The sequence below is a fragment of the Rhineura floridana genome, chromosome 8 (assembly GCF_030035675.1).
Source record: "Rhineura floridana isolate rRhiFlo1 chromosome 8, rRhiFlo1.hap2, whole genome shotgun sequence".
Lineage (NCBI taxonomy): Eukaryota > Metazoa > Chordata > Lepidosauria > Squamata > Rhineuridae > Rhineura > Rhineura floridana.
The window spans coordinates 115,516,922-115,536,361 of NC_084487.1; the positions used below are offsets into that span (position 1 = coordinate 115,516,922).

Here is a 19,440-nt window from a genome sequence, read left to right on the forward strand (position 1 = left end):
AACCACCTAAAATAACCCACAAACTTTCTATGGTTTGCAAAGTGATGGGAAAATGCATTGAAAAGTGTGCAATGAATGAATGACTAACGTGGAGGCACGTAAGCAACCATCAAAAAATCAGGAAGAATGCACAATTTATGTTCATTGTTGTATAACTGCCCAGCAAATGAAACAGAACAAATGCTCTATAAAGATTGGATATAATCTAACCCCAGCATAAGCTTTGTGTAAGCAAATCAGGACAAATGCTCAATAAACAGAACATGTGGAGAATCCCTAATTTAATATTCCATATTTTAATGGATATCTTTTTAAAAGTTCAAACAAACTACATTCATAGTGAAATTACATTTCAGATTTTCTAGGTGAAATAAAAGAATACCAACTGACAGAGAGACAGACCCAAATGCAGTTGAGGCAGACATACACACACACGCCCAGCCAATAAATGATGATGATTTTATAAAGCACCTAACATTACTATTATTATTCCATTTCTATTCCGCCCTTCCTCCCAGCAGCAGCCCAGGGCAGCAATCTAGGTGGTATAAAAGGAAATCTAGCACATTCAGCTACCAAAATTTTCCAGTTGTAAAATGGCTGCTGGAGAAAGAGTTCCAGGAGAGGCCGAGACAAACAGTAGTTGGTGCCAGATAGCGATGGGTGAATCTCTCGATCTAGGTTTTCCTTAGCCTCTAATTTTTCCAATCTTAAATTCATTTCTCCACATTATCACATCCGTTTGTGATTTTGTTTATGTCCACATGAAAATTCACCAGCACTTTAGCACAAAATTCTCCTAATATGTACATGTTTGCAAAGCAATATTCACTTATATAATGCATTTTTGTATATTATTTTCACTAATAGAGGCACTTATATACACAATTCACCCTAGTATATCCATTTTTGTACACATTACTTGGCTGGAGAATTACACTGCATTGGAGTGAATTTCAAAGGAAGACAGTGTTTCAATTCACATAAGAAGAGCTCATCTAGTCCAGCATCCTGTTCTCACTGTCTCCAATCAGATGCCTATGGGAAGTTCACAAACATTGTTTCAGAAAGTGTGAATTATGTAGTTTTGGCTTTAAATGCAAATTAAATCAAGTTTATTCCCCATAAAGTCCCAGATGAGCTGATGGCGACAGCTGTGCTGTGTGTCACCCTTGCTTCTGCTGCTAGAAGAAGATGAGAATGCAGGGAGAGGAGGGACCAAATTGTAGTTGGCCCCAGTGAGCAGGCTGAATCTTGTCATGCTTCTCCCTCTGATTCAGCCAGGAGGAATTGCTGCTAATAAGAGACAGTTTGGGGAGCAGAGGGAGGGAAGTTGCAGTTGGTCCCACATGAGAGTGCTATCTTTTTTGCTGTTGCTACAGCCAGGTAACATAGCTATGGATGGAGGCAGTTCTGGAGACAAAGAGAGAATTATTTTTACCCCTTATTGATGGATCTAAAATTTACTAAATGCTATACATATGTTTAAAAAATAAGGTAGTCTTTGCACATAGACTTAGAGTGTAATAGAAAGGATACAAAAGAGAAAAAGGAAAGCAAAGCAATTAAATTCAGGTACCAGTTCTTCATGCCTCCAATTAGTAGGTTCCCAGAGAGTCTTGTCAGATTCTAGATGGCTGTAAGTGCAGGAATTGATCCTACCAAGTCCTGAACTGCTTTAGCCTATACTGATCTCTGCCAGTAGATGAGGACCAGGGCACGACTAACACAGACTATGTAGTATACACAGATGGCTTCCTGCACTTAGGGATTTCCTGGGGAGGGGGTGTGATTTTACCATACTATATTGCTATTACAAGAATACTTTAGCATACAGTAACAATGGATAAAAATGATCCTATGGCTACTTCACCACATCAGAAGTGATTGTCAGAAGTAGTTATATGAAACCTCTGTAGCTAATGGCTGTACAGGATCAGGCTTCAGCATACCAAAATTAGGGCTGTACTCCAGCTCCAGCCAAATCCCAAATCCAAACTGATTCGGGTTGACCTGGGATCTGGCTAGAGTGGGTTGAGGCAGCCCTGGCCTGGAGCGGATCCACCTGGAACAATCTGTGGCTGTCAAAAGGGGGACAGTCAGGCAGTGACAAGAGGAAGGAGACTGGTGCAGGCAGCCTGTCTGTGTCTCCTACTCCCACCCCCCCAACTGCATTTAAATCTGCCCACCCAATTGCATCATAGAATAATAAGAGCTGGAAGGGGCCTATAAGGCCATCAAGTCCAACCCCCTGTGCAATGCAAGAATCCGAATTAAAGCATACCTGAGTTAAAGCATGTTTAATCGGAGTTTTAAGTACTAATTGAAGACTGTGCAAGGGCCTCCCTTTGGTTTGGAGACCAGATCCAGGCTGGCCCCAGGTTGGATCAGGGCCATTTTGAAGCTCTGGGTTGAGACCTGAATCAGATGGAGGGGGCATGAGGCCTAATCAAATTGAGCCCTTTTTACTTCTTGACAGTCATTTATGATCATTCCAGATTGTCAGAAGTTTTTTTTAATGATTTTTTAAAAATCTGTATATGTTATGTGCGTGATGTCTTTGGTGCCAAGATATCCATATCAACATAGAGTCAATGATCCCTTAATATAACTTTACTCAACTCTTGTTTATTTTGGATCAGCTATGTTCATTAATTACCTCCATAACTCCACTTACACTGCACAGAGAGAGAGAGAGAAATGGACCCACCAAAGATATTATAGATGACCACAATAAACATGCATCCATAACTTACGCAAATCTCCATTTATAATGTATTATTTCAGAAAGCATCATCCTAATTAACTTCTAAAATAGATTCCAGTGTTCCACAACATCCCTTGTTTTTTAATGTTTTAACCTGGTATATCTAAGAACAGTTTTAAAATTCAAATGTCAGGGCAGCATTGTAGGGTTCAGGAGGGTGGCCAAAGAGGCAAGCAGAATTCATAGCAAGTTTCAAAGGCTTCACTTAGGAGATATCTGTTGAAATATGAAACAATATATAAATGAAAGAAAGAAAAATATTCAAGATTAAGCTGAAAATAATCATTATAGTTTAAACATATTGATTGATGATGGATCGGTTGACTGATTATATACATTTATTGTGGGTAAAAAAAACCGCTCTCATTAACCAGAAATCTACATGCTCCTTAGAATATTCACATGGGATCTGAAACCAGGGGGAAGGGTCGGGTATATGGGGCCGCCATACATTGCATCTTGGCAAAGATTTTCCATCAGGTTGAATTTCTGAAACTGGACAGCAGTTCACATTTGCAGGTTTGCTTTGATGAAAGGAACTGTAGAGAACACTTGGATTCTGCCAAAATCTACTACAGAGTTTTATTGTCATATTAACATACTAATAAAAACACTGTGTAACCATTACAACTTATTATAAAAGTTGGTCTCACTTTATAGTTGGTCTGAAGAGCAAATGTTGATGTACCATCTCTGAGGATGTAACTTTGGTGCCTGCTTGTCCAATTAAAATGGATTCTTTTCAACTTGTCCTGCCTGAGGATGTGGACAAGATCCTTGGAGCGGCGCATGCCACCACTTGTATACTGGACCCTTGCCCTTCCTGGCTCATTAGAAGTACCAGAGGGGGACTGGTCGATTGGGTCAGAGTAGTTAATGCCTCTCTACAACAAGGCAGAATTCCATCATGCTTAAAGGAGGCAGTTATAAGACCACTGCTGAAAAAGCCCTCCCTGGATCCCTCTTTACTAGGCAACTACCGGCCAGTCTTCAATATTCCATTTTTAAGCAAGATAATAGATTATCTCCTTGCATCAATTTTGCAGCCAAGTTTCCTATAAATATATAGCCAGGTCTTTTGCTAATGGCCATTGGTCTGGAAGACTTTCATATTCATATCTTCTGCCAGAAGGAAGACCTTTGATTTATGTCTCAAAACAACTGCCCTTTGCCATGGACATCCTGCATAATATGCTGGTTTGTAGCACCAGTTAGAATTCACCAAAGAATTTTTAATTAGCACTGTGCTCCCAAAGGTGCTACCAAATGGGCTGCACCATTTACATCAATGAGTGGGATAGCTCATGTGTGATCTTAAGTGTCAGAGCTCCCTAAAAAAATCAGAAAGACTATCAAGAATATAAACAAAGAGTTCTAAGGTTAAACAACACTCAGGAGTCTTGCAAACTCCTTGTTCTTAACACTCAGAAATATGACTGAAGTATCAGCCAGCACAGTTCTGTACATTTAAATTGGATGGAAGTGGAGAAGCCAACTCTATGTCTAATCCATATGGTAGACAGCTGTTCTTCACATGAACAAATTCTTAAGAAACTGTTTTCTGGAAATCACAAGAAATAACAACAAAAGTTCCAGGAAGTTTATCAGGGTGAAAAGCTTCACGACAAGAAGAGATGTTGGCATGGCTAGCGTGGAATAAGTTCTGAACAGTAACAGCAGGCGACATACAATCAAGAACTGCCATTTTCCAATAGAACAATAAAGGAGAATAAAGATTTGCAAAGGCAGGGACCAATTTAAAACAATGTCTGGAAATCTAGTGTGTATTTTGGAAGGGGCATTCATACTGTTTTATGGTGATGTTTTCAAAAGCATTTTCTCTTAGCCAACTCTGCTCCACAGCAAATTTCTTGTCGACTGTAACAGAAGAATATTTTATTGTTGTGTCTTCCTCAGCTTGTGTTAAAGGCTGTTTTTCTATTGACATTTAAAGTAATTTAAGCATGTATTGTCTTTTACTGAGGGAGCCCTACTCTGTCCTCATGCACTTTTCTACTTTAGTTAGTAGCATTAATGTTAACTGGTGAATGCTTATCATTCCAATTCTAGTTTCTGCTTTGATCCCACTCATAACTTTCAAGGATGGCTATGCATATTCTATACATGACATACATCTTTCCCTTTCCTCACCTTTTAGGCAAAGTTTTCAAGAGTGCATGCAGTATCTGATGAATGAAAGGCAGAGGGGCATTGGCAGCAATCCTAGGAATCAATGGGATAGGTGGGCTCCTGTACATTTCACAATACCCTCTCTCCATGTTCCTTTCTTGGTTGCCCTCCTCATTCATTCCTCCCATGTGTCTTTGCTATAACCAGGGCCAGGGCCAGGCCAGCGCCAGGCATGACTGGGCCCTTGGGCACCAGCTTGCTCCAGGCGCGCGTCTCCTGCCTGTTTCACCTACCTCTCTCGTCTCCTGTTGCTGCACATGCTGCACACACAGGGCTGCCATCAACCAAGATAGCAGCAGAGGCTTCTCTAAGGGGCTGACGTCCCCACCGCCATCTTGGTTGGTGGCACACGCACATGGTACACTATGCGCATGTGCACATGCACTCACACACACATGTCTGCTATCAACCAAGATGGCAGTAGGGGCATCAGCCCCTTTAAAAAGCCTCCGCTGCCATCTTGGTTGATGGCAACCCTGCGTGCACAGCGCACACAGCCTCAGAGGACAAGAGAGAGTGGTAGATGGACCGAGCAAACTGGTGGGCAGCCTGAAAGCTCCCTCCCTGAGATTCATGGCAGGGAGCCTGCAGTGAATCATGGAAGAGGAGCGCTACTCCCCCACCCTAATGAGGGGCCCTTCAGGGGCCCCTGTGGGCTGCTGGACCCTCAGCCAGGGCCTGAGCTGGCACCATTTGGTGCTGGCCCTGGCTATAACTCTTGTTCAAATATTCTAAATTCTTTGGAAACCTAGTTACCATAAGACAAAAAAAGTCTTGAAAAGAAATTATATGTATTTAAACGTTCATAATTTTATATGTGTTGCAGATTGGGGAGCAAGAGAGATTCAAAATGTGGATCTTTGCAAAGATTAACCAAGAATTTATGGGGAAATCTACTTAACCAATCCATTGCCTGCAAAGGAATCATTGAGTTCTTGTGGTTAAGCCAATAATGTCAAGGAAATGACTTAGCTGAACAACAACCCCATTTTGGGGATGGTCAGTGTTCACATCTGATAGTATTTAGCATCCATTTAATGAAGCATAGGAAATATCAAGAGACAGCCTTTTACAAGGTCATTTTGCTTCTTTGAATACTGGAAAATTGTGTTGGGTCTGTAATACACGTTTATTGATAAATAAACAATCTGAGAATGGAACATCAGGAAAATGCTCAGATGCAGAGAGTGTAAGTCTTAGTATTACTTCTCAGATGTTCACAATTCTTCCCAGATGTTGCCAAGGTTGCCAATGACAGCCATCCTTCTCTCTGCCTGCCATCCCTGGCCTACATACTGACCACAAAAATTTCCTCCACTCCTCCCAAGTTTTCTTGAAAAGCATATCATCATCATCATCATCATCATCATCATCATCATCATCATCTGTACCTCAAACTCATGTAAAAATTTATCTATGTGGTGTACATAAAAAAGTACATAATGGGTCATCTGACAAGAAATTGATAATCATTTTCATTAGAAGACTTACTGAAATAAGCAAGTCTTAAGATGCCCTGTCCCTCTCCTAATAAAAATCATCCATCAGGGTGACCAAAGCCATTTCAGTTTCAAAACCGGGCCTGAACCCAGACTGAAATGTGTCTAGACAGTCTGTCTCCTCCAAGAATCCCTGCAGTTGTACCACCCTCCCTTTCCAACACCTTTGCCAAAAAGGGTGTGTTTGTGATTGGCAGTAATAGTTATAAAGCTATGGGACCAGCTATGACTTTTTCAGGAGAGGCATCACTATCAGCTCCTTCAAGGTAGTAGGCACCTCCTCCTCACATAATTACACATTAACCACACTCTGGACCCACCCAGTCATGGTACCTCTACTAGCTTTTATGATCTAAGGTGGGCAAGGATCCTGTCCCAATGTTTTATTTTGGTACTTGTAACTTGAAGAATTCCAGAATCCCGAGCTCCCAGATTCCCATTCATGTTGTTAATTGAAAACACACCCAGTGCTCCACTGCTTTGTTTTAAAGATTTCTCCCCATTACTTTTAAAAATAAAAAGAAACCTGTTACAAGTTAGACATATTTGTTATGCACATTTAAATCAAAATAATAGCATGGGTCTCCATTTAAATTGCATGTTTGGGTATTTTTAGCCACTTTTGTCTACAAAATTAACAGAAGCACAAATGGGAAAGGAATGCGTGTTTTAAGAAAGAAACAGCAAAAAAATTAATGCGTATGAAGTTCAGTTTAGTTGTTTTTGCAATCTCCAGTTATTCAGAAGTGAGCTTTCCTTTGTTTTTGCATTGATATGGCATAGCAACTATGGATTTCTTAAACTAATAATCTTAATATCAAAATCTGTTGTGAGGCAAGTGCCTCCTGTGTTTCTTCTAAATCTTTTCGTAATTTCCTCACATTTGCCTGGGACAAAATTTATTAGTCCAAGCTCATTGGAAACCATAAGGTGTGCATATTAATTTTCTCTAGTCTCATCCATGAGAAGAAAAATGAGTTGCAGTGAGACTTGGGGATTTTTATTTTTGCTTTTGAGTAATATTACATTGCCACAGAGTTTCAGCTAAAGTAAAACTATGAATGGAACTTGGAAGTTCCAGGGAAAACATCAATTAAAAGAGTAGTAAAAAGAATTTTGGTGTTTGGACAAGAAACCAAGTTCATCTCAAAATTTTGCTTTAACAGAAAAGTTGCTACAATTTAGGAGCATGCTAATATGTTCGCAAGTGTCATCAAAACTCTTCTCTACTTCCCATGAATAGGAGTAGTGAACATGTTCAGGTGGATTTTGCATACCCCTTGGTTAAGCTACTACAACATCTCAGGACTAGGTGGGGAAGAGTTCCACAATTGGGCTGGTTCAGTTTTGTTATCAGACCAGCATCCAATAACTTTGGGTTCACAATCTCCATAGTAAAGAACCTTGTGCTTTGCACTCTCCACCCTCACACCCAAACTAAAAGTGGGAACGTCTACACTGTAAGTGATCTATTTCCTAGAGCAGCCTTTCCCAACCAGTGTGCCTCCAGATGTTGTTGGACCACAACTCCCATCTTTCCTGACCATTGGCAATGCTGGCTGAGGCTGATGGGAGTTGTGGTTCAACAACATCTGGAGGCACACTGGTTGAAAAAGGCTGTGCTAGAGTCTTGGTTGCTACATTTGGCAAGGTGTCGACATGCCAGAAATCTTGTCATCTGCTTCCTAGGTAGCATTCAAATGGCATGCAATAACCACATGCAGTTGGATCACTCTGGGCCCAAATGGGCTCCTTCTGCAGATGTCTGCCATTGTGTTTGTTTCCAGTTATACTCTCCCTGAAAGTCCCCTCTCCCTTTATTTAAGCTTTCCAAATGGTTTCATGCAATAGCATTTCCTCTTGCTTTTCTGTATGCATTTCTCATCTGTACATCATTTGCAAAACTGCTCAGATAAACAACAATCACATGATAATAAATAATAATAATAATAAATTTAATTTCTGTGTCGCCTATCTGGCCAATGGCCACTCTAGGCGATGTACAACAGTTAAAACATAATATGATAAAATACGATACAATGATACAATATAAAAACAATATAAGAACAATACAGCAGCAGACAATAATATTAAAACAGGGTAGGAGGCATTCCAATCTTAGTAATTAACCCTCCCCGGAAATCCCGAAGGCCTGTTGAAAGAGCCAGGTCTTTAAGGCTGTACGAAATGTATTTAGGGAAGAGGCATGCCGGAGATCTTGTGGGAGGGAGTTCCAGAGTGTGGGGGCCGCCACTGAGAATGCCCTCTCTCTAGTACCCACCAATCTAGCTGTTTTTGTCGGCGAGATTGAGAGGAGGCCCTGTGTGGCTGATCTTGTCGGGCGGCATAATTGGTGGCGTTGAAGGCGCTCCATAAGATAAACTGGGCCGAGACCGTATAGGGATTTAAAGGTTAATACCAACACCTTGAATTGGGCCCGGAAAACAACTGGAAGCCAGTGTAGATCGAACAACACTGGTGTGATGTGATCCCGGCGGCGACTGCTCATAAGTAGTCAAGCCGCCGCATTTTGTATAAGTTGTAGTTTCCAGACCGTTTTCAAGGGTAACCCCACGTAGAGCGCATTACAGTAATCCAAACGAGAGGTGACCAGGGCGTGTACTACCAGTGGGAGCTGATGAACAGGAAGGTAGGGTTGCAGCCTTCGTATGAGGCGTAGTTGATACCAGGCTGCCCAGCTCACAGCCGAAATTTGAGCCTCCATGGACAGCCTGGAATCTAGTACAACCCCAAGGCTGCGGACCTGGTCCTTCAGGGGTAAACTCACCCCATTGAACTTCAAGTCAACATCTCCCAACCTTCCTTTGTCTCCCACAAGCAGCACCTCGGTCTTATCGGGGTTCAGCTTCAGCCTTCTGTTTGTATTGTTCTTTCCTCATGACGCTTACATTAACTATTTGATTTGTCATTTACTGTATTTGTTTTCTTAATGTCCCAAACTCTTATTTTAAATCTGCTGGTCCCTTTGAGCTTAATTTGGGTTTATTGCAAATTCAGTAAAATCTACAGTAGAACTATCAGCACAGCCAGTGACATACCAAATACATTTTGCACAATTCCATAAACAATCACATCAACCGAAGGTCCAATATATGGACACATGAAGCAAAACTACCTCTCAAAATTATCTCAGGAATTGGAGTGGATCATATGAGAACAGATATACACTGATGCCCAAGCTTTTCAAAGATGTCACAACCAGAATCTTGAACTGAGCCTGGAAACTAATTGGCAATTAGTTACAATATAAATAATAATTTATAGTTTGGAAAATGTGCTCAGCTGATTCGAGGACTCAGCCCCATCAAGCCTTCTGAGATGGGACACAGAATTATTCACATGACTTATGATTTTACTGATTAGAATTTTAAGTAGAGTGAAATGAATAATTAAGGACATTTTTATTTTGGGTTTCATAACCAACAACCTTTAGCTGTCTTGTCATACTAAATGAGATGTCTGCACAAAGAGTAGGCTGAAGATATGACTAATATGGGGGAACTCAAGCATTATGTAAACTCTTTGACCTTTCGTGTGGCTTTTTGGTACTTGAGTTTATAATATGACATCTGGAATGTATCTGGTTTATGAACAAAGAGATTGCTCTGAAAAACCATAGTGTATAAATTCGGGAACTGAGCAGAGGCTGATCCAGAAACTTTGCAGATTTTTTTAGCAGCCTGGGAAGTTGGACCCAATTTTCACAGATGCTTGTGGAGGATGACTGCAAAGTTCACCTGTTGTGTGAATGATGCTTCCCTCTCTTCTAGCAGTGCTATAACATCAGGAAAGTCACCTAGTTGCCTAGGCAATGCAAAGATAGTTCTCCTCTTCCAGGTTTCTGCGGTACAGCAGTGGAATATTGACAAAGTTTTGTTTTATAATACAGCCACGAGAGTGGCCGTATATATAGCCAGCATGGATTTTTCACATTCCTCAACATTAAATTGAAAATATCCCCCATGACATTCTGCTGCTTCCCATAAGGTGATTTCAAAGCAAACGCTTACAAAACCTATAGCCCTGAACTCAGAAACACTTGCTTAACAACCCTCTAAGTTTTCCTGGCAATACACAAAACACCCAGAGAGAATCCAGAGTTCAAAGTCTAGCCACGAGTAAAATAATTCAGACCCCTGTTGGACATTTTTTGTCAGCGATTTCATAATTTGTTGAAATTAATTAAAAGTCAGCCATATTCACAGAGTACCTGTAATCCTATTACGAACCTTTCCCCATACTCTGAACCTCATCTTCTGAGTTTAAAAGTTTTTTTTAAATGCCTGGCTGATTTTTAATTAATTTAAGAAAAATAACATTGGACTCTGTGATAAGCACAGGCATGCTCAGTAAGAACCAACTGTCAGTGTTCTAAAAGCCAGACTAACAGCTGTTTGGCTTGGTTAATCTTGGGGCCACACCCACACCAGACATTTATTTCACTTTAAACAGTCATGGCTTCCTCCAAAGAATCCTGGGAAATGTCATTTGTGAAGGGTGCTGAGAGTTGCTAGGAAACTCCTGTTCCCCTGACAGAGCTCCAGTGGCCAGAGTGGTTTAGCAGTCAGCCACTCTTCCCAGAGAATTCTGTGGTGTTGTAGCTCTGTGAGGGGAATAGGGCATCCGTCTCCTAACAACTCTCAACACCCTTCACAAACTACACTTCCCAGGATTCTTTGAGAGAAGCCATTACTGTTTAAAATGGAATAAATGTCTGGTGTCAATGTGGCCAAGGACAACTTTGGTTTAAATTTGAGTGGGAAACTACATATATCTGCTGTAGAATAAAAAGGTGAGGTTAACTCCAAACAACAATACTGTTAACAATGTTTTCCTTTTGTAAAAAGGGGGCATTTCTCTCTGCCCACTGCCCTCCCACCCAATCTCCTCCTTCCCCCTCCCCTTCCTTCCCTCTCCCTCCTCCTCCCCTTCCCCTCTTTTACTTACTCCTCCCTCTGGTCAGTTTCAGTTATTCTAAGCATGATTGCACAGGAATAAATCCCATTATGAAAATTATCATGCAAACCTGCCCTCCCCCTCCCTCCCCTTCCCTACCTGTTTCCCTCCCCTCTCCTCTCTTCCTCCTCCCCTCCCCCTTTTCTCTTCTCCTCCTTCCCTCCCTCCACCCTCTCCCACTCTCTAGTACTCCCCCTTCTCCTCCAGGTCAGTTTCACCTATCCTAAGCATGATTGCAGGGGAGTAAATCCCATTGAGCTCAATATGCATACGCAAAAAAACCCAAAAACCCTTGCAATTCCAAAACGCACCTATAGCCCACAGATATTTCTATCAAACTTTAAAAAGCAGGGAAAGTGCATAAGAACATAAGAGCCTGCTGGATCAGGCCAGTGGCCCATCTAGTCCAGCATCCTGTTCTCACAGTGGCCAACCAGGTGCCAAGTGGGCAGCTATAGTGAATGCACCAGGGGAGCAGGAGACCTGACCTCCTCTCTGAGACATTGTACTGCCCTACAAATCTGTAAAAATACAAACACAATTTGGGTTGGTCTTTAACAGTGCAATCCACTTCCTGTGTAGCTTGGAAGAATTTGGTAACATGTGCCCCTGAGTTCTGGCACTTCATTTTTTAAAACAAAAATGAAGATCGCATGTCTTGATTAAGTAGTATATAAAATCTTGCTAAATAAAAAAATAAGCATTGCTGAATAGAGAAGTGCAGAAACACCAAAAGACATATTTTCTTGTCTTACTGAAACCCATTTTATTTATTTATTTATTTACTTACTTACTTACTTACTTTCTTATTTGATTTATATCCCGCCCTTCCTCCCAGCTGGCGCTCAGGGCAGCAAACAGAAGTGCTGAAAACACTTTAAAACATCTTAAAACAGACCTTAAAATACATTAAAACAAAACAATGTTAAAAACATTTTTTAAAAAAAGCTTTTTTCCCCTACCTTTGAATTCCCTTTGATGTTCTGCCTTAAAATTTCACTATAGACAACACATAGCAGCAATATAGAGAGCCATCATCACCACCGCCACCACATGAAAAGTTCCTAGCCTTACACAAATTCATTTTGCTTCCCTCAAAATTCCTCAAATGTTCCACCCAAGCAGGCCTCACTTAAACACCACTTTCACCTCATTTAAAATATTAGCAACGCTAATTTAGAAATAAATAAGTAACAATGAGATCACGAAAGTATTTTAAAAATAATTCTTCGTGGGATAAGGAAGAGGAGATAATATACAGACCAACAATGATGAATATGTTTTTTTAAAAAGCAGCACTCTTCTGTTCTTCCTGAATGTATTCTAATCTCTGTACGGATTTAGAGATTATAGGGATTAGAGATGACAACTGCTATATGTTAGTTTTCATCAAAAGATATCTTTTTGAAGTAGCTCTTCTTATAAAGAAAACCTTTAGTCTCCTTTCATTTTTTTTCTTGTGTTGTGTTTTATATGCATAACCATATACACATGTAATTTAATTCTATATATATTATCCAGTACCCAGGCAGTTTATGGCAGTCCTTAGCAACAAAACAATGCTATTCAGAAAGCTGTCTTAATTATTTTTTTGCAGCCTACTTTTTAAAAAAAACACTCACAATCTCCAGAATTTAGGGATATACAGAGACTGCAAGCTACCATCCCACTCTCCACTGGCAGTAGGTAAAAATGTCTTAGAGCAACAGCAGAGGGGCTGGTTGATGGTTCCCGTGGAAGTATTTTCTGGTGTATTTTCTGCAATGGAACACCATTTACCTGGAGTTCCTGCAAGCAAACAAGATTATTATCTCCATATCTTGGGTGAAATCCAATTCACAGAATGGCTTTTGATCCTCCAGATGCATTCTCTAATAGATTAGAAAGCTATTTTGCCGACTCTCCCTCCTATCCATAGCCGCTGCCCCCATGCCACCTTCCACCCTGTTCAAGTGAAGTTCATCGGTTGGAAGTGCTCTTGGGCCCATCTTTGTCACTAAGGTCCAGGTGACCTCAGTGGCTAGGAGTATCTTTTATCAGCTGCAGCTTTCTGGACTGGGATAGTCTGATTACTGTTGTCCATGTGCTGATAACTTCCAGATTGGACTGCTGTAATACTTTCTATATGGGGCTGCCCCTGAGGCTGCCCTAGAAGCTGCAGCTATTCTAAAATACAGCACCTCAACTGCTCACTGGATCATTGCAACCATATTACACCACTGCTGAAATAATTGCACTGGCTACCAATTAGCTACTGAGCTATGTTTAAGGTGTTGGTACTGGTATACACTGTTCTATACGGCTTGGTCGTATATATGAAATTGAGTAAATGTTTTTATTGTTGATGTCTTTATAAATCGCTTAGAGATATTTTACAGGATGCAATTCATAAGTGAAATAAAATGGATAAATAAAGCTGCTGAATTAAAAGCCCTTGCATAAACATGACACCAACTGGATTCCCCTGGCTTGTAAGATTCCTGAGACCTCTGGCACTGAATTATGCACTGTAAGTGAGGTCAACCAAATTCATAACTGCTGTTTGCCCAGCTCATAATGCTTGGCTTTATTGCACATAGGGGCCTATTTCTTCACCACCTCAGCACGTTAAACGAAATGATAAGCAAGCACAGTCCATGTTCAGCAGACTGAGGGCTGTATCAAGCAAAATTGTCCCGTTAGCACAAGGACGTCTGCAGGCACAACAGGGATTACTCTTCCTCTACTTTCTGTTTCCCAAATTACCATCTGCACCAAAGCAGCTTACATAAATAAGGAAATAAAGCTTCTGTTTAGGCCAGGTTCTGAGACATTTATGTGAATGGCTTTTATATGTCCTAGTGTTGGGGATGACCAAAGCTCAGTGGCAAAGCATATGTGTTGTATGCAGAAGGTGCCATGTTCAATCCCTGGCATCTCCTGTTAAAAGGACCAGACATGAAACGTTTCTACCTGAGATCCTGGAGCACCATTGGCTGTCTCAGTATATATTTTGCTGGTGAGAGAGCTACACTGGCTGCCAGTGCACTACTTGGGGCAGTTTAAGGTTTTGCTTGCCCTAAACAACTTGGGACCAGGGTATCTATAATCCCACATATATCTCTGGGCACTGCTGAGAGTACTGTGTGCCCCAGAAGTGCACTTAGCTTGTACTAGAAACTAGACTTTTAAGGTTGCGGCTCTAGCCGTCAGGAATCAATTACCAGCTGAAATTAGACAGGAGCCTAGCATCAATATTTTTAGATGCCTAGTGAAGACATTTTTGTTTAAGAAGGCTTGCCCTGAGGTGTGACCCAGTCATTTATGTATTTATGAAGCATTTCTCAATTGTATATTTGCAGAAATCGTATTGTTTTTAGAGAATGTTGAAATGATTTTATCATTTTTAGAACTTGTGTTTTATTCTTTTTCTTTTTAATTCTGACACCGTTTCAATGGCTTTATGCTGTGAAATGGTCTTTATATGTGCTAAATAAACAACTATTGGACTAGATGGAGAAACAGTCTAATGTGGCAGGCTTCCTATGTCCTTATGTATGGTACATTGCACAATATCCTGTTTCTGTGGTGATATTTATATCTGGATGTGGACGCACACACAATTTACAGAGGTTAATGTTTTATTTCCCCACACCCCAACCAAAGCAGCAGATACTCCTAAGCAAGTGACAGAAAACATGATTTGATGCAATTAAAACTGAATGCTTAAGAGGACAGACAATCTGCGATTGAAAGGAGGAAGAGGACCAGAAATATCCATGGGCTGTAATGAAGACCATTTAGGTGAGTCCACTTGGGGGGAGGGGGTTACATTTCCCAGGTGAACTCAGGAAAATACAGCTCATTTTCCATCTCAAACAACTGATGTGGAATGAGTCCAGAAGTGCAATGCTCACCACCGTTTTCACAATGTTGTTACAAACCGAATTATACCAGTCACCTTCAACATGCAAGCCCATCTGTTGACTTCAAGCTGCAGAAATGACTCACAGCAGTTAAAGGTCACTCTGGCCTGATGTTCAGTTATTAGTCACCATCACCAAAACAGCTCTCTACAATAAATATATATTAAATAGGAAAGCAAGACTAGGACACAGGAACAGCAAAATCACCAATTTCTTCTTTCTAGTCTTCTTGGTTTAACTCTTGCACAACAACAGATCTTGGACTGCAATCTTCTAAAGAACTGGTCGCACTCAAATCAGTGACTTATTGCTGAGTAAATGTGTGTAAAATTGCTGCCTGTGTCCATTGTAGCATAATATTTGGCACCCATTATGTAATTATTATTTTTATCTTATTATTTTTATTATTATTATTATATATCCTGTTCTTCCTCCCAGAGGAAACCCAGGGTAGCAAATCCATCAGTGATAAAACAATATAATTAAGTATAAAATAAAAATATATTTAAAACATTTAAAAAACAATTTAAAAACATCCCACAGAAACATATGAATGGAAAAGTTCTATTACGGTGAGATGTCCATATGTCTCTTCCATATGACTGCAAAACATTGGAATTAGTCTTCACTAAAGAATAATCCATTACATACCTAAAATAAAATAACCATGTCTCACAAATTACATAGGGGAAGCGCGACTGAAACTCTTACAGCATTTGAGTAGATTTTGAGTTGGAGTTACAAATTGCTCTACTTTTCTGAGCTTGGGAAGACGGATTCACAAGGGGCTGGTCATATTTAGTTGCTTCTGAAATATATTTTCAATGTTTGAATTCAAATATCAGAATAGAATTTTGGAGTTCACACTTTTCAGATTTTTGAATTGAAATAGGGGGGAAACTAAACAATATAAAAAAGTTCTTTATGTTTCCATTTTCAAACATGATTGCACAGAAATAAATCCCATTGAACTCAAAAAGTATGCAATCAATCAAACCCACCCTCCCTTCTTCCTCCTATTCCCTCTCTCTTGCCTATTCCCTTCCCCTTCCTTTGCCCCTCCCTCCCCATCCCCAACCCCTACCCCTTCCAATCCCCTCCTTCCCCTTCCCCTTCCCCTTCCCCTTGGTCAGTTTTACCTATCTTAAGCATGATTGCACATGAGTAAATACCATTGAATTCTATAAGCATGCAAATGATAACACCTGCCCTCCCCTTCCCCTTCCCCTTCCTCTTCCTTTGCCCCCTCCAATCCGCTCCTTCCCCTTTCTTGGTGTGCTCTTTGTTTTTAATTGACCATGCCCACCTTGTCTTAAATGAAGTAGTTTAAACATAGCAGGCTGAAAACATGCATCCTCTTTTTTCCAACAGCTGGAGTCATTGCTGAAGTAGCAACATATTGGAATCAGTCTGATTATACATCGAACTGCAGTTTCAGATCCAACTGTTAATGCACCCAACATAGAAATAGAACATAACCTTCAATTTGAAACATAAAAGGCTGTCCTCACCATCATATGACACTGACCAATAAAAAGGCTTTGAAATTAATAAAAATAAATTTGACACAGATTTCTAGGATGAATAATGAGGAAAATAAAAAAATTTCTAGATTAGATTCTCTGTAGAAAGATTAGTAACACAGGAAGGAAGGAAGAAAGAACACCAACAAACATACAACAATATAATTCTCCATCTTTGGAGATGGCAGTTTTACTTTACATTAGCTTTTACCGTGAAGAAGAATAGTCTGGCACACTCACACTTAATATAGATTTGTGAGTTCATCATAATTTGCTCTTGGTAATATTTTACAGCTATGGTCCCATGACTGGAAAATGATTTCTGGAACCATGATTTGCAACCCAGTCTTACATACGTCAAGAGCTAGTGTGGTGTAGTGGTTAAGGTGTTGGACTGCAACCTGGGAGACCAGGGTTTGAATCCCCACACAGTCATGAAGCTCACTGGGTGACCTTGGGCCAGTCACTGCCTCTCAGTCTCAGAGGAAGGCAATAGTAAACCTCCTCTGAATACCACTTACCATGAAAACCCTATTCATAGGGTCACCTTAAGTCGGGATCGACTTAAGGCAGTACATCATCATCATCATCTTATATACGTATGCAGCTTGGGACCAGGATACCTGAAATATCGTCTTACCCCTTATATATCCAATTGATCCCTGCTCTCTGCAGGTGATGGCCTACTGCAGATACCATCTTATCAGGAGGTCCGTTCCGCACAACAGAAATGGACCTTTAGTGCTGTGGAATTCCCTCCCCTTAAGTATTAGACAGTCACCATCTCTGTTATCTTTTTGGTGCCTACTAAAGACCTTCCCCTTGCAACAAGCTTTTATGTAGAGACCTTATCCCAATCTGTGTTTGTATTGGAATTACTTTTTTAGATGTTTTTAAAGCTTTTTCTTTAAAAAAAGATGTTTTTAAAGACGCATTGTTTTAATGTTTTAAAGTCCTTTTTAAAAGATGTTTTAAAGTGTTTAGTGTTTTTCTTTGCCACTATATGCATATAAATTAAATAAATAAATACTCCAAAGTAAGTCCCACTGTGTTCAATGGGCCTTTCATTTAGATAGGTACAGATGAGGTAGGCCCAATCTATGCAAGCTAGGACCAAACTAGACATGGGTTTGAATCCTTTGATAAGTGAATGGAAGGATGTTCATGGAATGCAAGTTTCTGGTCCCCTCTCTGAAGCATTGGGGAGGTCTCCTTAACAATGTGGGATAAGGCACAGGAGGCTGCTAGAGGAGGTTCTTACAATTTGGTCATTTCTCTTCTCTCCCCACAGTACACTTACTAGAGATTAGAGATATGAAGGCCTGGGTGGGGGGAACATAAAAATGGGAGTGGGAGTTCCAGGGTTTCACATCTCTACTACAGAGTAAGGGCTTCTTGGTGGTGGTGCCCTAGTTATGGAATGCCTTTCCCAGGGAAGCTCACCTAGCACCTAAGCTGTGGCATTTTAGGCACCCAGTGAAGACCTTCTGGTTCTCCCAGGCCTCCTAATCACAACCCATCCAGTGCTTCAGTTTCTGCAGCTACACATTCACACCATATATTTATTCCACAAAGTTCCCTGGGAAGAGGGATTGATTGTTAAACTGTTCTGGAACCTGTACCTCTATCAGGGGAATAGGAGTCTCCCAATAACTCTCAGGACCCTTCACAAACTACACTTCCCAGGATTCTTTGGGGGAAAGCCATGACTACTTAAAGTGGAATAATAGTGGAATAAATGTATGGTGTGGAAGTGGTCCAAGTTTCCCTTGCTGGGTTTTATGCTGATTTTAGTTGAGGGAGGGGGATTTTACTGGACTTGTTGTTTTTGTGGTTTATTGTATTTTGTAGAGGCCAGCTTAGCCTAGTGGTTCCTTCACATACCAATCAGTACACAAATGTTGTATTTTGTATGTTTTGTTTATGCCCAGAGAACCTGGTGAATGACTAGTATATAAATGCAAATAAACACATAAATAAATAATTATTCCAATTTAGCCCAGTGGGACTCGCTAGATAAATATGCTTAGCATCACATATTAAGTATCATTAGTTTCAATATGATTTAAACAAGTATTGTACCTGGATTGTATCCAATCATTCACATATGTAACTGAATCCCAATTTTAGCTATGAAAGAAAGTCAAAGGATCACAAGAGCAAGCCATTTGATAGCCAACCAATGCAAAATTCCAGAAATCATTACATTACTCAGGGTGCTTCCATAGTATCACTATTTTGGGTGGGATTCAATCATATACCACAAATTCAGGTTGCATATGTAAAGTTAATTTGGAGCTCTTGTGGAACACACACACACACACACAGAGGATTTGGGAAGAGAAGTGACTGGGAAGTGCACTGGAGAGTTTGGGATAACATTTGCTTGAAGGAACGTCATCTAACCTTCCCACAAACAAATAAAAATGAATGTGCAATTAATAGCCAACATTGTTTAACCTCCCCACAAACAAATCAGTACCAAAGCTCAAGAAACAGGTAATCTGGAACTGACCTCAGTTCCTAGATTATAACATTTAGACTGTTTAGGATAAAAGTATTTGGTATTTATCACTAGT

The 19,440-nt window shown here is 40.4% G+C and overlaps 1 long non-coding RNA gene across 3 annotated transcripts in view; it reads right to left on the reverse strand.

The window, feature by feature from the left end:
• Positions 1-281: 281 nt before the first annotated feature.
• Positions 282-19,440, reverse strand: part of LOC133390025 (uncharacterized) — a 33,661-nt gene continuing 14,502 nt past the window's right edge. For 2 of the 3 annotated variants that reach the window (XR_009764274.1, XR_009764271.1), the window contains 2 exons: positions 2,757-2,983; positions 282-1,413 (listed from right to left, as the gene is read on the reverse strand). This is a non-coding gene — a long non-coding RNA (uncharacterized LOC133390025). Of the gene's footprint in view, positions 1,414-2,756; positions 2,984-4,408; positions 4,646-19,440 lie in introns of those variants that run through there. The other variant, XR_009764273.1, reaches the window with a different exon arrangement.